The sequence below is a fragment of the Aquarana catesbeiana genome, linkage group LG09, assembly GCF_042186555.1.
Source record: "Aquarana catesbeiana isolate 2022-GZ linkage group LG09, ASM4218655v1, whole genome shotgun sequence".
In the NCBI taxonomy this organism is placed as follows: domain Eukaryota; kingdom Metazoa; phylum Chordata; class Amphibia; order Anura; family Ranidae; genus Aquarana; species Aquarana catesbeiana.
The window spans coordinates 315,440,358-315,459,695 of NC_133332.1; positions in this window are offsets into that span (position 1 = coordinate 315,440,358).

The window sequence follows — 19,338 nt, forward strand, 5'->3', positions numbered from 1 at the left end:
CAATTTCAGCTGCGACATTCACATGGTGGAGTCAGAATTTGGCGCATGGATCCATCCTGCCTTGTATCACCGGTTCAGGCTGGTGGTGGTGGTGTAATGGTGGTGGGGGGGGGGGGATATTTCTTGGCACACTTTGGGCTCCTTAGTACCAATTGATCATGGTTTATACACCACAACCTACCTGAGTATTGTTGTTGACCATGTCCATCCCTTTATGACTACAGTGTCCCCATCTTCTGATGGCTCCTTCCAGCAGGATAATGCACCATGTCACAAAGCTCCAATCATCTCACCACTGGACAATGAGGTCACTGTCCTCCAATGGCCTCCACACTCACCACATCTCATGCAATAGAGCACCTTTAGGATGTGGTGGAAACGGGTGATTGGCATCATGAATGTGCGGCCAACAAATCTGCAGCAACTGTGTGATGTTATCATGTCACTATGGAGCCAAATCTCTGAGGAACGTTTCCAACACCTTGTTGTATCTATGCCACCAAGAATGAAGGCAAAAGGGGGTCCAACCCGCTACTAGCAAGGTGGACCTAATAAAGTGGCCGGTGAGTGTAGATATGGCCATTCACATATAGGCGTTTACAGGCCTATTAGAAGAGGTGCGTTTAGAGGCTGAAAAAAGGCATCACCAACACATTCAGGAGAGGAAGGTTTAGGTAGAAAACATGAGGCATATTTAGAGTTTGAGTGTTTATTCATTCCAATGGCCAGAATAAATGAACGTCCAAAGGGTCGATGTGCCTAAATGCGGCTAAACAGGCTGAAACACATTTGCAAAATGCGTCTTTAAGCTGCTTTTTTTTCCTACCGTGGACACCTTTCCTCACACATCCCGAGTACATGAGGTCCAAGGCATCATAGATGAATGTACCACCTGACACTCATCTGCTTGTCCAGTCCTCGAGAGACCAACAGATGACCAGTCTACAGCTTGCTGGAACTTTATCAACAAGAGATCAACAAAGACAGATGGCTCAGCTATTAGAGCGTGTCAAGGTCTGATTAGGCTTTAAGCATCATTGGTTGAGAAAACAGATGATGACCCAACTACCAGCCAACTACTTTCCAAAGCCTGTTGCTACTCCAACAGCAGTAAGATAAATTAGAAACTAAAAACAGCTCCACAGACTTCTCTTCACACACAGGATATACACTCACTGGCCACTTTAATAGGGCCACCTTGCTAGTAGCGGGTTGGACCCCCTTTTGCCTTCATTCTTGGTGGCATAGATACAACAAGGTGTTGGAAACGTTCCTCAGAGATTTTGCTCCATAGTGACATGAAGGCCTCTTGAGCCCCCTCCCTAGGGTAAGAGAGCCTTGACTGATGGGGGCATGGCTAGGTGCTGGACAAGGGAAATGACTGGTTGAAACATGGGGGGGTGGGATGGGCCTGAGCTCAGGGAACGTGTGCCCCAGGGAATTCTGGGCCTTTCAGAAGAGTCGGTTGGAAGAGCTGCCCACCCTCCCGCCCCCTTTTTCCTCTGTTATGGTATGTTACAGCTTGCTGCGGTTTTCTTGACCTTGCCAGCAGTTAAAGTTGCTGTAATGGGCTATGCCCTTGATGGAAAATTGAAAGGAGGCTGTCTGTCCAGCACTTATGGTAAGGACAGGCCCCACTTCTCCCTTTTGGTTGAGTTCTCACATTACGACTGTGACTGGCACTGGTTAAATATGTTCACATGTTATGTGTTGGAATTTAATAAAGCTGTGGCCTTGCCCTTTCCAACCTAATGGTTGTAAGTGTCTTATTTAATGGGGTAAAGGGTAAGGGTGGTGAGGGATTTGATCCCATTGTGTTTCGTTAATTGGGACCTAGGCCCATTGCGCCTCAGCTGTCATGATAGCCTCACACAGTTGCTGCAGATTTGTCGGCTGCACATCCATGATGCCAATCTTCCCTTCCTCCATAACCCAAAGGTGCTCTATTGGATTGAGATGTGGTGAGTGTGGAGGCCATTGGAGTACAGTGACCTCATTGTCCAGTGGTGAGATGATTGGAGCTTTGTGACATGGTGCATTATCCTGCTGGAAGGAGCCATCAGAAGATGGGGACACTGTAGTCATAATGGGATGGACATGGTCAGCAACAATACTCAGGTAGGCCACTGCATTTAAATGATGCTCAATTGGTACCAAAGCGTGCCAAGAAAATATCCCCCCCACACCATTACACCACCACCACCAGCCTGAACCGGCGATACAAAGCAGGATGGATCCATGCATTTTCCTCCACACAATTGCCGCTCACTGGATATTTTCTCTTTTTCCCACCATTCTCTGTAAACCCGAAAGTCCCAAAAATACTCAGACCAGCCCGCCTGTCACCAACAACCATGCCACATTCAAAGTCACCCAAGTCCCCTTTCTTCCCCATTCTGATGCTCGGTTTGATCTTCAGCAAGTCGGCTTCACCACGTCTGGAGGCTTAAATGCATTGAGTTGCTGCCACGTGATCGGCTGATTAGCAATTTGTGTTGCCAAGCAATTGAATACAGTAAAATAGCCGGTGAGTGTATATAACACAGACTTGCCATGGCTTCCTACCATTATCGGTCCATGATTGGGGAACCCAAATGGGAAAAAGGCTTCATACAATATCCGCAGATCCAGATGGTATGAAGATAATTCAATTTATTTCTTGGAATTTTACTTGGAAAAGCATTGATATGGCACTACTTTTCCTGCGCTAACTAATAAGAATGAGCAAAGCCGAGAGGTTTTATTTCCTTGAAGTATCAGCGAAAATTGGGAAAATTTTGGCAAAATTTCAATCTTTTAGCAAAACGTACTGGAAGATATGAGGGAGAATAATGGTGTTTTTTGTGACTTTTGAGTGCAGTGGGATTTTAATGGTTATTATCATGCTAACTAAAAAGGATGAGAAGAGCTGAGATTGTGAAACTTGCCTTGTGGCAATTCCCGACTGTCAAAATGACAGCCTGTAATTGCTGGCAGGTAAAATGGAAGGAACAGGGTAAGTGGCAACACAGCAAAGGAATGGGGCATACTCCACACATTATGCGTATTGCTATGAGGTTTTTTTTTTTGGGGGGGGCAGAATGTGACAAACGCGCTGGGGTACATTTACTAAATCTGGAGCACTCAGAATCTGGCGTAGCTGTGCGTGGTAGCCAATCAGCTTCTAACTTCAGCTTGTTCAATTAAGCTTTGGCAATAAAACCTGGAAGCTGATTGGCTTCTATGCAGAATTGCACCAGATTTTGCACTCTCCAGTTGTAAGATATGACCCCCACTGTGGCAATTCCTGTCTGTCAAAATCACAGTTGATAATTGCAGGCAAGTGCAAGGGAAGGGTGGGGGGGAGTGGCAACAGGGCAAAAGAACCGGGCATAATATATATGTTCTGTGTATTGCTATTTTTTTTTGGCATGTGATACACCCTGTGGCTATTGCCGGCTGTCATAATGTCAGCCAGTAATTGCTAGCAAGTACAAAGGAGGGGGGGGGGGGGAATGGCAACAGGGCAAAAGATTGGGGCATACTACACATGCTGTATGTGCTGCTATGAGTTTTTTGGGCACGTCAAACACCCTGTGGCAATTCCCGGCTGTCAAAATGGCAGCTGGGAATTGCCAGCAAGTGCAAAAAAAGGAAGGGGGAGTAGAAACAGGGCAAAAGAACAGGTCATACTACACATGTTTTGTGTACTGCTATAAATTTTTTGGGAGAGCATGTTACATCTTATGTCCACGACTGGTTAAACCTAAAACTCAATAAGCAGTAACCTCTGCTCTTTAGGATACATATTAATCTAGTGCAGAGATATGCAATTAGCGGACCTCCAGCTGTTGCAGAACTACAAGTCCCATGAGGCATAGCAAGACTCTGACAGCCACAAGCATGACATCCAGAGGCAGAGGCATGATGGGACTTGTAGTTTTGCAACAGCTGGAGGTCCGCTAATTGCATATCCCTGATCTAGTGTATCAATCAACTGAACTCAAACCTTAAATGATTTTTTTTTTGGGCACGTGAAACACCCTGTGGCAATTCCGGCTGTCAAAATGACAGCCATTAATTGCCAGCAAATACAAGAGAAGTGGGGAGGAAGTAGAAACAGAGCAAAAGAACAGGTCACACTACACATGTTTTGTGTACTGCTATGAATTTTTTTTAACACGCCTTGTGTCCACAACTGGTTAAAACTAAAACTTAATAAGCGGTGACCTTGGCTCTTTACGATATCAATTAATCTAGTGTATCGATCAACCTAACTCTTAAATTATGCGCTGGAAATGTCCATAAAGACATTAAGACATTTTTTACCGACTCGTACTCAAGAAAAATCATCATCTGATCAATTCCCATATAAAATGCAAGAAAAACAAATGCTGAAATGGAGATTTACCGAAAGCGCGAATTTCAGCCCGGCCTTGCAGATCCAAAATCTGCCTTCTCCTGAGTGAGCATGATGTTGGGTAAACAGAAACGTGGAACAAATGAATAAATAAATACATACACAAACAAATAAACAATTTCCAGTAAAAACGATTTCTTTGTGAAAGAAGCTGGATCTTCCTCGTTGAGTACAGACGGACTTGAAACCGAGAAAACCAGAAAAAACCTTTTTTACACAGAGACAAACAAGTGTATTCTGATTTTTTTTTTTTTTAATATAATAATATTATTCATTTATTATTAATAGTATTAAAATAGAATTTAAATATAAATCAGTACGCAAATAAACATATTATAAAAGATATTGAAATCATACTATTGCCACCTCTAAAGCCCAGCTCCAGGAATGCTGCCCCCCCCCCAGTTATTATTATACAGGATTTATATAGCGCCCTAATTAATTTTATCCATGCAATAGGGTCCCCTCTTACCCCGTACTTCATGGGTTAAATTGCTCATTTGTCTAGGGTGGAAATTAATCCGTACCAATACTTACCTGCTATACTCTGCTGTTTGGTGCTCCAGAATATGGGCGGTTGCTCAGCCTCCCTCTAATAACAATAAAGTTAAGTTAAAAAAAAAGTTTAAAAAATAGGCACGGGACTCATAAGCTAGTAGAGATCACTATAGTAGTGGTAGGCATGGGACCCAGAAGCTAGTAGAGATCACTATAGTCGTGGTAGGCATGGGACTCAGAAGCTAGAGGAGATCACTATAGTCGTGGTAGGCATGGGACTCAGAAGCTAGTGGAGATCACTATAGTCGTGGTAAGCATGGGACTCAGAAGCTAGTGGAGATCACTATAGTAGTGATAAGCATGGGACTCAGAAGCTAGAGGAGATCACTATAGTCGTGGTAGGCATGGGACCCAGAAGCTAGAGGAGATCACTATAGTCGTGGTAGGCATGGGACCCAGAAGCTAGAGGAGATCACTATAGTCGTGGTAGGCATGGGACTCAGAAGCTAGTGGAGATCACTGTAGTAGTGGTGGACATGGGACTCAGAAGCTAGTGGAGATCACTATAGTAGTGGTAAGCATGGTACTCAGAAGCTAGAGGAGATCACTATAGTCGTGGTAGGCATGGGACTCAGAAGCTAGTAGAGAACACTGTAGTAGTGGTAGGCATGGGACTCAGAAGCTAGTAGGGAACACTGTAGTAGTGGTAGGCATGGGACCCAGAAGCTAGTGGAGATCACTATAGTAGTGGTAAGCATGGGATTCAGAAGCTAATAGGGAACACTGTAGTAGTGGTAGGCATGGGATCCAGAAGCTAGTGGAGATCACTATAGTAGTGGTAGGCATGGGACCCAGAAGCTAGTGGAGATCACTATAGTAGTGGTAGGCATGGGACCCAGAAGCTAGTGGAGATCACTATAGTAGTGGTAGGCATGGGACCCAGAAGCTAGTAGAGAACACTGTAGTAGTGGTAGGCATGGGACTCATAACCTAGTAGAGATCACTATAGTAGTAGTAGGCATGGGACCCAGAAGCTAGTGGAGATCTGTCATGTACCTTGAGACAGAGCCTGACGAGCAGAAGAAGGCCTCTCATACAGCCCCGGTTCAAGGGCCACTGAGTTTGCAACAGCGGTCGCAAGAGCGCGGTGAGGTAGGAGCGCCCGCAGTGTTCTCCGTTAGTGGGTAGATAGGAGAAGCAAGTAACAGCAGTAGCAGCAGATGCTGGTTGGCTGCAGATGTAGCAACATGGTGGATGCAGAGATGATGCAGGCTGGTGGGGTATGAGAAGACGGGTGCAGCGTCAGACAAGCCAGGTCATACACGGGAAGGCAGATACATCAAAGACATCAGGCAAAGAAAAGTTAAAGTTCAGGCAGAGGTTTGGCAGCAGAAGATCGAGCAGATGTAGCAGAATCAGAGTCATAGGACAAGCCGGGTTCAGGTTTGGAGATAATTAGGATGGTCAGGAAAGCCGGGTCGACAAGATCGAGGATAGGCACAGGATACAGGGGAAGACTGCAGATCAGACAGCAAGGCCCTAGTGCAATTGTCATCCTTATATATGCCATTTGGCGCCAATGTTAAAGGGGCGCGTGCACTTGCACGCATGCGCATAGGCGTTTGCATCACGCGAATCCTAGTGCGCATGTGCTGGTCAGCATCTCCCTGACAAGATCACTGTAGTAATGGTAGGCATGGGACCCAGAAGCTAGTAGAGATCACTGTAGTAGTGGTGGACATGGGACTCAGAAGCTAGTGGAGATCACTGTAGTAGTGGTGGACATGGGACTCAGAAGCTAGTGGAGAGATCACTGTAGTAGTGGTGGACATGGGACTCAGAAGCTAGTGGAGATCACTGTAGAAGTGGTTGGCATGGGACCCAGAAGCTAGTAGAGATCACTGTAGTAGTGGTGGACATGGGACTCAGAAGCTAATGGAGATCACTGTAGTAGTGGTGGACATGGGACTCAGAAGCTAGTGGAGATCACTGTAGTAGTGGTGGACATGGGACTCAGAAGCTAGTGGAGATCACTGTAGAAGTGGTTGGCATGGGACCCAGAAGCTAGTAGAGATCACTGTAGTAGTGGTGGACATGACATGGGACTCAGAAGCTAGTGGAGATCACTGTAGTAGTGGTGGACATGGAACTCAGAAGCTATTGGAGATCACTGTAGTAGTGGTGGACATGGGACTCAAAAGCTATTGGAGATCACTGTAGTAGTGGTGGACATGGGACTCAGAAGCTAGTGGAGATCACTTTAGAAGTGGTTGGCATGGGACCCAGAAGCTAGTAGAGATCACTGTAGTAGTGGTGGACATGGGACTCAGAAGCTAGTGGAGATCACTGTAGTAGTGGTGGACATGGAACTCAAAAGCTATTGGAGATCACTGTAGTAGTGGTGGACATGGGACTCAAAGGCTATTGGAGATCACTGTAGTAGTGGTGGACATGGGACTCAGAAGCTAGTGGAGATCACTGTAGAAGTGGTAGACATGGGACTTAGAAACTAGTAAACTAGTGGAGACTGGAGATCACTGTAGTAGCTTTAGGCACAGGATGCAGAAGCTAGTGAATATCCTTGCCGTAGAGATAGGCACGGGATGCAGAAGCTATTAGAGATCATGGTAGCAGCGGTGGACACGGACCCAGAGGCTAGTGGAGATAACTATAGTAGCGGTAGGCATGGGACTCGGAAGCTAGTGGAGATTCATGTAGTAGTGGTGTAGTAGCAGTGTCTACTACAGTGATTTCCAGCTTCTAAAGGATCCCACGGGTATGGCATGTGCAAAGTTACATGTAAAAATATACCATACGTGGAATTCTTCTTTAGATATGACTCAAAGTCTCAGTGCACTCTATACAACTTTTAATAAGCTACTTATTAACATTTAATTCAATTTCTTATTCGATAAAAGTGTTTCTTTATAAACAAGTGAAGTTTACACTTTTGCATAATTTATCACAATTTTAAGGTCACTCTTTTTCAGCCTTCATCCCATTTATAAAACATTTATAAAGGTTGTTCTTGTGCTTTTTTTCAATGCCCATTGGCATTGTTACCTTTTCACACTTTTGGATAAAGAACCTTGTGTTCCATCAGGTGGACATGACTATTTATAATACTTTGAAGCTATTTCTTTTCCTTTAAGCTTTTTATTGAAAATGTTTTCAAAAATTGAATTTTTTTCCCGTAAATTGTAATATGAGAAGTTGAGAACACATAAAGGTGTGACCTCATTATATCCATGACATGGCTGAGGAAACAGACCATTTCCCCATTACAGCCAATGTAACCTTGACATGTTTCAGAACCATTAAGATCTTTAAGTTGCTGTATAATCATTCGGTTGATTAGCTCACGCAGAATTACAGTATATTGCTCATCTAATTACTTTATAGGCTTGGGAAATTATTTGTTTGCAATTAAAATAGCTCTAGCCTCACTGTTGGAATCTTTATTGTGATTATATTTTAGTGCCCGTCAAGTCAATGTTGACTCCTGGTGTCGGGAACTCCATTGCAGCCATCAAAAAGGTTGTATCAGCCGAATGCGCGTAGGTAGGTGCAGTCTACTTTTTCCACTGTAGGTGACGCTCCTCCACAATGGAATTGCAGTTGGAGAGGAAGTCAAGAGGAACATGGCTTCTCTATGGTTTCTTGGGTCCCTTGGAAAGCTATCCAATTGGATGCTGCCGCCCCATGTGACTCTAGCAGCCATCTTGAGTCAGGCAGAGCCTGTTTAAGGCCATGGTTCCCAGGCTTGGTGCACATTTGTGAGTGGGTAGAGTAGGGGCAGGTACCTTGTCTATTAGGGACAGAACCAGTGACCAGGAGGAAAAACGTAGGGTTCGCAACTTCTCTGATTGGGCATGGGATGGCCAGGCTGCATTCTGCCCCTCCTAACAGGCGCTCTCAGTCCTGTTATCTTCACACTGTTGGACCCGTAAGTGTTCCCGGTTGGGGTGTCTTCCCACTGGGTTTATTGTGAACTGTCTTTGCAATTACTTCAATACAAGTTCTTTACAATGCAACTGGACTCTGTGTGTTATTGTCACTGTGCGAAGCTGTACCCCATCTGCATGCACATAAATGTGCACATGTTTGTGGGCGTAGGATCACGGCGTGTGCACAGACATAAGGGCATGTCCACCACAGGTAGGAGCTCCTAGTGGGCTATTTCAACTTGAGCTCTACATGGGAACATTGCTGAATGGTCCTTCAGTTGAGGTTCCTGTTTATTCCTGTTCCTGAACCTTATGCATGAACCTGTTATTGACACAGCTTTCAGCTGACCTGCTTCAGGATTGCCCTTGCCTACCTATGTTTGCCTATCTTTACTGACCTTGGCGTGGACTCCTATCCAAGATTTTGATCCTGAATCAACTTTGTTCCTCATTACCTGTAGGTTACCGACCTCTGCTTGTTCATAACCTTGATCCTACAGTTTGGCACCTTTCTGCTTGACTGATTCCGAACTTAGTCTATGACCAAACTCCTCACAACTGGACTTGATCTAATTTGGGTGCCCTATCTGTTGTGCACCTGCTTGTTTAATGCCAGCGGTCCCACGTTCTAGGCTTCAGTTCCAGCTTCCTGACCTTCCATCGCCCTTGAAGACCCTGCCCAGGGGTGTGAGAGGCCAAGCTTGTCATCTTGGGTTCCTCATACAGGTACGTCACACCTGGTGACCTCCAGAATGTTCTGTTTGGGTCCTAAATCTTGCAATGGCATAGTCAGGCTTTCCACGATTTTATTGCTGGTCCAATTTTTCTTTCCCCTTCAACATTCTCAAGCATAATCATCTTTTGCAGTGAGTTGGCTCTTCTCATAAGATCTTCAAAATAAGACAGCTACATTGTAGTGATCTAGGCTTGTAGGCAGGTGCAGTCTATTTTCTCCACTGCAAGTAGTGCTCCCACATAGCGGAAAGTCAAAAGGAACACAGTTCCTCTACGGTTTCCTGAGTCAATGGGGAGGCACCCATGTGACTCTGGTAGCCATCTTGGATCAGACAGAGCCTATTTAGGCCCTGGCTCCCAGGTTTGGTGTAGGGAAAATGTACCCCACCTGTTAGGGACAGTACTAGTGGTAGGCAAAGGTTCCTGATGAGGAGGGAAAGCGTAGGGTCGTTACTCCTTGGGACCTCATCCAACTTGACCACGAGATGGCCGGTCTACATTGTGCCCTCTTAACAGACGCTGTCAACCCAGCTGATACCTGTTCTCTGCACACTGTTGGAAACCGTGAGTGTACCCAATCGGGCAGGCGTCCCCACTGTCGTTTCATTACGTCAATCCAAGTTTACTATTGCACCTGACTGTGAAATATTGCCACCGTGCTACGATGCACCCCACATATAGGCTTCTGGTGGAAAGTTGGGCTTCATTTGTTGTTGTTCATTGTCCATCTTTCACATTCATAGAGAGTAACAGAAAGCACCATAGACTAGACAGTTGTGGTTTTTGTTCTTATAGACACGTCAATACTTTGGAGGGCCTTTTCTGGTGGAAAGTTGGGCTTCATTTGTTGTCGTTCATTGTCCATCTTTCAAATTCATAGAGAGTAACCAAAAGCACCATAGAGTAGACAGTTGTAGTCTTTGTACTTATAGACACATCAGTACTTTGGAGGGCCTTTTCTGGTGAAAAGTTGGGCTTCATTTGTTGCTGTTTATTGTCCATCTTTCACATTCATAGAGAGTAACAGAAAGCACCACAGACTAGACTGTTGTGGTCTTTGTACTTATAGACACGTCAGTACTTTGGAGGGCCTTTTCTGGGTCTTTCATCCTTGGTCCTCCAAGTGCCAGCCTGCATTATATTTCTTGGCTGCTGGATCTTTACTTGTTAATAATTGACCCGAAGGAGGCAGAAGCTGTCGAGCATTTTGGTGTTCTTTACCGTCAACCGTGAAGCCATCTGTATTTCCTGTTGTCATAACCTTAGTTTTTCTTGATGTATACCTGAAGTTGAACCTTTTCACTCTGCTCTTTACTTGCTCCAGGAGCCTCTTAAGGTCCCGTGTGATAATATGTAGAGAATGAAAAGGGAAAAGTAGGAAAGAGAGTTAAGCTCTTCTATTTTCCAATCCACATAGAGGCAATGGCCGTCCTCGATATTCAGTGGCTGATGGACACTACTGAAGGCCGTTCCCCTCGCCACCAGTAGTTTTCTGTTTTGGATTTACCTCATCCAAGGTCCCCAAGCCTGGTCAACTGCCAGCTGTTTATTATACTGGTCATTTCTCACAGACCGTAACTCATGAGATTGTAGCGTTATTTAATTTAAGTTCCGTTGGAGATTTCAAAGGCCGTTTTTTGGTGAGCAGTGCCGGGAAAAGGCCAGGGTGAAGGTAACAAACTGCAATCACCCCCCCGCCAGATGTATGAGGAATATGCGTCAGCAGAAATCCCCCCCCCAAAAAAAATCAAGCACTAATGTGCAGGCTGACCCCCTAAGCATATATTCCCTTTGCAGGCCAAAATTCTACCCAAGCAAAAATCCCCCATTTGCCCAGTGCAAATCCCCCTTCACTGAAACCCCCCTTTCAAGAATAAATCTATGCCCCCCCCAAAAAAAAAATAAAAACAAAAACAACCCCCCCCCCAAAAAACAAAAACAACAAAATTAATGAACAAAAATAAATAAATAAATATAAATAACAATAAAAACAAAAATAAAAAACTACCTCCCCACCCCCAAATAAATAAATAAATGGGCAGACTCGATGGACTATAGTCTTTTTTCTGTTGTTACTTGTTTCAATGTTTTTAAGTGTGCTATGGTACTATGAGTGAGGTTTCTTAGGCGAAATGCGTAAAGCTGCCTATCCACTGGGCTTCACTATGTAGCGAATAAATAAAAAAATTTACATTTTTGGGATGATACCGAGTAGCTGGCTTCTCTTTGTTGAATATAATAAAAAATAGTTATTTTTTAAAATTAAGTGAAATAACGGGGAGGCAAAACGTTGCGATAAACTTCACCTTTAGGAGAAGTAAGTGATTAATTTATTGGCAAGGCTGCTAATTGTGAACAGTCCGCGGTTATATCGGAGAGCCAACTAATTGCAGAGCTGAGACTCCTAGGGCAGGAAAAAAAAAAAATCATCTCTAGGGGACGGAGTATTTTCTTCACAGTTAGTCGAAAAAAAAAAAAGGTAATGCATAAATAAACGTCTCGGAAATAGAACGGTGCAGACAGAAGTCCTCTTCACCGAGTGCAGCATGTTCAGCCTTGCTCTCTCCGAAGGCTTATAAAAATGTATGAACATCCAAACGTGTAAAGATGTGATGACAAGCAAAATCAAGCAAAGATAACACTTAACACTTTCCCTGCTCGGCGGCGTGCTCCAACAGGCTCTGCTAGGGACCAGATCTTCATGTATTAGTCCAAAAATGTAGATGAGGTCTATCAAAGGCTGGTGGGAAGGATAATTATAAAAAAAGAATTTGCTCTTTGATTATACTGACCTCACCGGGAACCTCACCGGCTCTCTAAAATCCCATAATTACTTCCCGTGTCGCTAGGAAAGAACAGAAGGAATAAAGAAGGTGAGTAAAATAACTAATGACCCAGCCGTAAGGGAAGTCACCATTACTGATCATGGCCATTCAACTCCTATGGTCCTCCTAGACTTCAATTAGCAGCCTGAATCAAGGTTAGCAAGTATCATTTCTAGACAACGTTGGTTCAGATACGCAGAATCTGCTCCACAGTTTGTTTTTTACATGATTTCTTTTTAATTATTATTATTCAATAATTTTTATAAACTATGAATTATTATATACATTTTAAAAAAATATATGAATTATTAACAAAACATATTTGTAATAAAACAAATAACAAAGTTTAATTGCATCAAAAACCATCTGAAGGAAAGTCCTTTGAGGCCACATAATTTATATTATAAATTATGTATATTATAGTTTAGAAATGCCACAATTATGTTGCCTGAAGAAATCATTTTGACGTGTTTCACCCTAAATATAGCTTCCCCAGGAGATTATAAGACAACATCCATGATGCATCAGAGATGGAATTCGGAATGCGGTGACAGGTATCCCATGATGAATCGTTTGGTATAAAATCAAGGCAACATTGGTATCAAAGATACCATTAATCCAGACAACTTCAACACCAGTTTAGAAATGCCACAATTATGTTGCTTGAAGAAATCATCCTGACGTGTTTCGCCCTAAATATAGCTTCCTCAGGAGATTATTAGACAACATCCATGATGCATCAGAGATGGAATTCGGAATGCGGTGACAGGTATCCCATGCTGAGTCGTTTGGTATAATATCAAGGCAACATTGGTATCAAAAATACCATTAATCCAGGCAACTTCAACACCAGGTTAGATAGGCCACATGTATGTTGCTTGAAGAAATAATTTTGACGTGTTTCGCCCTAAATATATCTTCCTCAGGAGAGTATAAGACAACATCCATGATGCATTGGAGATGGAATTCGGAATGCGGTGACAGGTATCCCATGCTGAGTCGTTTGGTATAAAATCAAGGCAACATTGGTATTAAAAATACCATTAATCCAGGCAACTGCAACACCAGTTTAGGAATGCCACAAGTGTGTTTCTTGAAGAAATCATTTTGACGTGTTTCGCCCTAAATATAGCCTCCTCAGGAGATTATAAGACAACATCCATGATGCACCAGAGATAGAATTCGGAATGCGGTGACAGGTATCCCATGATGAGTCGTTTGGTATAAAATGAAGGCAACATTGGTATCAAAGATTAATCCAGGCAACTTCAACACCAATCAGGGGTCTTCAGGTAGTGTAAGTAAGCTACAGGAGAGGCAATGGAGACACCCCTAATAAGAAGGAATGTAATCTGTACAATGGATTACATAATGAAGAAACAGATCAACCATCATCCACTATGTGCTGGACAGGTACTGTTCAGCAAATGATGTCAACTACTGATGGTAATATGGCCCAAGGCTGCTGGAATGGTGGACCACATAGGCCGGTACATACGGTCCACCATTCCAGTCTTGGGCCATATTACTACAAAACACCTGAAAGGTTTATGGGTTTAGGTCCTCCTCTTGGGTAAGTGCCCCCAGGAAAAGCCATTTTCTCCAATGGCTCTCGCTGTTATTAATCTGCCCAGGGAAGAGGGGGATAGCCGCTGCTCTCAGGCACACCACTGGATCGGATCGGGCTCAGGTAAGTTTAAGCGGGGGTTGGGGGGGGGGATTTTTCAGCACTGAAGGTTTTGCACCTTATTGCATTAAGGTGAAGAACCTTAAGGCTTAAGAACCACTTTAAAGTGTAATTAAACCCAGACTACTAAAAACTCTCATTATATAACAGGGTGTTCATACTCACAAAGCCACTAAAGCATTCGTTTTGTGTAGAGTTAAATATACCTGGCTGCTCCTGCCTTCTGCTGTCCCTCCCACCTTCTCTGTGTCCCCATTGCAGCCTGAGATTGTGTAGACCAGCCGATGTCCTCTACTGAGCATGCTCATATTTCAGTTCTCTTCTAAGCTCTTTCCTCCTTTTTCCTACGTGCAGCCCACATGACTATAGAGTCACACATGTGGGCGTATACAGAGTGGTTAACCATTTGCCCACTGGGCACTTTTACACACGCTTCCTGGCCAGGCCAATTTTCAGCTTTCAACGCTGTCACACTTTGAATGACAATTGCGCGGTCAAGCAATGATGTATCCATATGAAATTTTCATCATTTTTTTCACACAAATAGAGCTTTCTTTTGGTGGTATTTAATCACTGCTGGGTTTTTGATTTTTTGCTAAACAAACAAAAAAAAGACCAAAAATTTGGAAATTTAAAAAAAAAAATTCATAGTTATAAAATTTTGCAAACAGATCATTTTTCTCCTTCACTGATGTGTGCTGATGAGGCAGCACTAATGGGCACTGATAGGTGGCCCTCTTGGACACTAATAGGTGGCACTGGTGGGCACTGATGAGGCTGCACTGATAGGTGGCACTGGTGGGCACTGATGAGGCTGCACTGATAGGTGGTACTGATTGGCACTGATGAGCACTGATAGGTGGCACTGATGGGCATTGATGAGGCAGCACTGGTGGGCACTGATCAGGAGGCATTGATGAAGCTCCACTGATAGGTGGTTCTGTTTGGCACTGAAGGGCACTGATACGTGGCACTGATAAGCACTGATGAGGCAGCACTGATAGGTGGCACTGATGGGCACTTATAGGCGGCACTGAAGGACACTGAGAGGTGGCAGTGATAGGCTGCACTGATGGGCACTGATAGGCAGCACTGATAAGTGACACAGATAAGGGAATCATTGGCACTGATAGGTGGCACTGGTGGGCACTTGTATTTACATAGTGTGATCAGCTGTCACTGGCTGACAGCTGATCACGTGGTAAAGGGCTGCTGTGATTGGCCCTTTACCCTGATCTGTGATCAGCCCAGCCTGAAGGACTTGGAAATCACAGGGAGCTCCGCACCACATGCCGCAGGGGTGTGCAAGCTCAGGGGCACGTGGGGGCGTGCATGGACACCCTGCCGGCATTGTAAGCCTGTGCTGTAACTGTCTTTCGGCTATAGCACGAGCGGGAAGGGGTTAATGACACTCCTCCCTCCCTCCTCCGCCATGTCCTCCTATTGCTAAACACTATGGGGGCGGGATTTAATATGCAGATTGATTAAGAAACTCACAAAAATCTTAGTTTTAATATAAATCGGTATTCAGTATATCAAATGTAATTGCTAATACCTGTAATGTAAATGCTGTCGGGAAAAAAAAAAAAATGAAAGCTAGCGTCAATCACCTCTGACTCCGCCTACACCATATTAATGCACAAAAAATACACATCGGATGTTCAATAAAGATTTAAAGGAAGCTGTAAAACAGTTATTTGATATTTATAATTTTATTTGAATTGCTGTTCTGAAATTTTTTTTTTTTGTCATGTGACTGGCACAGCACCAATCAGGGCTGGTCAAACACAGACTGACACTGTAGAAAGTGTACATCAGCAGAGTAATAGAAGCCCCTCCCCTGAGGATCTTTTCCAGCAGATGCCAAAGAACAGGAAGAGATCATGTGACCACACAACAGCGCTGCAGGAATAAGGGACTTAGAAGATTTAAAAAAACAAAAAAACAAAATCCAGTGGGATGATATTACAGTGCCTTAAAAAAAGTATTCATACCCCTTGAAATTTCCCACATTTTTTCATGTTACAACTAAAAACGTATTTTATTGGGATTTTATGTGATAGACCAACACAAAGTGGCTCATAATTGTGAAGTGGAAGGAAAATGATAAATGATACAAATAAATATGTGAAAAGTGTGGGGGGGGGGGGCATTTGTATGGCGCCCCCCGGAGTCAATACTTTGTAGAACCCCCTTTCTCTACAAGTCTTTTTGGGGATGTCTCTACCAGCTTTGCACATCTAGAGAGGACATTTCTGCCCATTCTTCTTCTTTGTAAAATATCTCAAGCTCTGTCAGATTGGATGGAGAGCGTCTGTGAATAGCAATTTTCAAGTCTTGCCACAGATTCTCAATGTGATTTAGGTCTGGACTGTGACTGGGCCATTCTAACACATGAATATGCTTTGATCTAAACCATTCCATTGTAGCTCTGGCTGGATGTTTCGGGTCGTTGTCCTGCTGGAAGGTGAACCTCCGCCCCGGTCTCAAGTCTTTTGCAGACTCTAATAGGTTTTCTTCTAAGATTGTCCTGTATTTGTCTCCATCCATCTTCTCATCAACTCTGACCAGCTTCCCTGTCCCTGCTGAAGAAAAGCATCCCCACCACATGAAGCTGCCACCACCATGTTTCACGGTGGGGATGGTGTGTTCAGGGTGATGTGCAGTGTTTTCCCCACACATAGAATTTTGCTTTTAGGCCAAAAAGTTGAATTTTGGTCTCCTCTGACCAGATCACCTTCTTTCACATGTTTGCTGTGTCCTCCACATGGCTTCTCACAAACTACAAACAGGACTTCTTATGACTTTCTTTCACCAATGTCTTTCTTCTTGTCACTCTTCCATAAAGGGCAGATTTGTGGAGAACACGACTAATAGTTGTCCTGTGGACAGATTCTCCCACCTGAGCTGTGGATCTCTGCAGCTCCTCCAGAGTTACCATGGACCTCTTGGCTCTTCTCTGATGAATGTTCTCCTTGCCCGGCCGGTCAGTTTAGGTGGACGGCCATGTCTTGGTAGGTTTGCAGTTGTGCCATACTCTTTCCATTTTCCGATGATGGATTGAACAGAGCTCCGTGAGATGTTCAAAGCTTGGGAGATTTTTTTATAACCCAACCCTGCTTTATACTTCTCCACAACTTTATCCCTGACCTGTCTGGTGTGTTCCTTGGCCTTCATGATGCTGTTTGTTCACTAAGGTTCTCTAACAAACCTCTGAGGGCTTCACAGAACAGCTGTATTTATACTGAGATTAAATTACACACAGGTGGACTCTATTTACTAATTAGGTGACTTCTGAAGGCAATTGGTTCCACTAGATTTTAGTTGGGGGTATCAGAGTAAAAGGGGGCTGAATACAAATGTCCCCCCACACTTTTCACATATTTATTTGTATCATTTATCATTTTCCTTCCACTTCACAATTATGAGCCACTTTGTGTTGGTCTATCACATAAAATCCCAATAAAATACATTTACGTTTTTGGTTGTAACATGACAAAATGTGGAAAATTTCAAGGGGTATGAATACTTTTTCACGGCACGGTATGTGGATGAATTATGGCAATTAACACGTCTCTGTTTTGGTATCACTTTAAAATCTAAAAATACTTTTTTGCCTAAAAAAAGACAAAAATAAGACACATAAAATGTCAGCAGAAGAAGTGATAGTGTAGAAGAATTCTTTCTTTCTCATGTGATAAATCCCGAGTCCTGGTGATGACACGTTCCGTATTTTATAGTGTACAATATCCAGCGTTTGGTCGTAATAAAATTCTACAGAGGAGATTTCTCCCGGCAGCCCATAAATCACCGACCAACGTGTGGAGGGGTCTGCAGATCCTCCGCTGGGAACACATAGATGCGATTTCGGCTCCTGCACATTTCTCTGCACAGAATCCCATCAGTGAGATGAGAGAGAGCGGCGAGGAGGATGTTCTGCCCGACAACGCCGGACCCAAAGAAATGACTTCACATTCGGGACATCTTCTTGTCGGAGGATTGGGCATCACACAGAGAGAGAAAAAAATCAACGTACATTAAAAGCGACACAAAACGACTCCGCAGTGTCATAGTCCGAGTCCTCCTTATATCAGAATCCCCCTTTACATCAGGGTCCCTATCAGAGCTCCTCCCCTTTACATCAGGGTCCCTATCAGAGCTCCTCCCCTTTACATCAGGGTCCCTATCAGAGCTCCTCCCCTTTACATCAGGGTCCCTATAATAGCTCCTCCCCTTTACATCAGGGTCCCTATCAGAGCTCCTCCCCTTTACATCAGGGCCCCTATCAGAGCTCCTCCCCTTTACATCAGGGTCCCTATCAGAGCTCCTCCCCTTTACATCAGGGTCCCTATAATAGCTCCTCCCCTTTACATCAGGGTCCCTATAAGAGCTCCTCCCCTTTACATCAGGGTTCCTATAAGAGCTCCTCCCCTTTACATCAGGGTCCCTATAAGAGCTCCTCCCCTTTACATCAGGGTCCCTATAAGAGCTCCTCCCCTTTACATCAGGGTCCCTATCAGAGCTCCTCCCCTTTACATCAGGGTCCCTATCAGAGCTCCTCCCCTTTACATCAGGGTCCCTATCAGAGCTCCTCCCCTTTACATCAGGGTCCCTATCAGAGCTCCTCCCCTTTACATCAGGGTCCCTATTAGAGCTCCTCCCCTTTACATCAGGATCCCTATCAGAGCTCCTCCCCTTTACATCAGGGTCCCTATAAGAGCTCCTTCCCTTTACATCAGGGCCCCTATAAGAGCTCCTCCCCTTTACATCAGGGTCCCTATAAGAGCTCCTCCCCTTTACATCAGGGTCCCTATCAGAGTTCCTTTCCTTACATAAGGGTCCCCATGACAGTCTCACTTACACCAAAGTCCCCTCTACACATCAGGGTCCCCATCAAAGTCCCCCCTTTTATCAGGTTCCCCATTAGAGTGTCCCTTACATCAAAGTCTCCCCTTACGTCAGATTCCCTATCAGAGTCCCCTCTTCACATCAGGGTCCCCATCAATGTCCCCCCTTACATTAGGTTCCCCATAAGAGTCCCCCCATACATCATGGTCTCCATCAGAGTACCCACTTACATCAGAGTCTCCCCTTACATCAGAGTCCCCATCAGAGCTTCTCATACATCGGGTCCCCATCAGAGTGCCCCCCTTACATCAGGGTCCCCATCAGAGTGCCCCCCTTACATCAGGGTCCCCATCAGAGTGCCCCCCTTACATCAGGGTCTCCATCAGAGTGCCCCCCTTA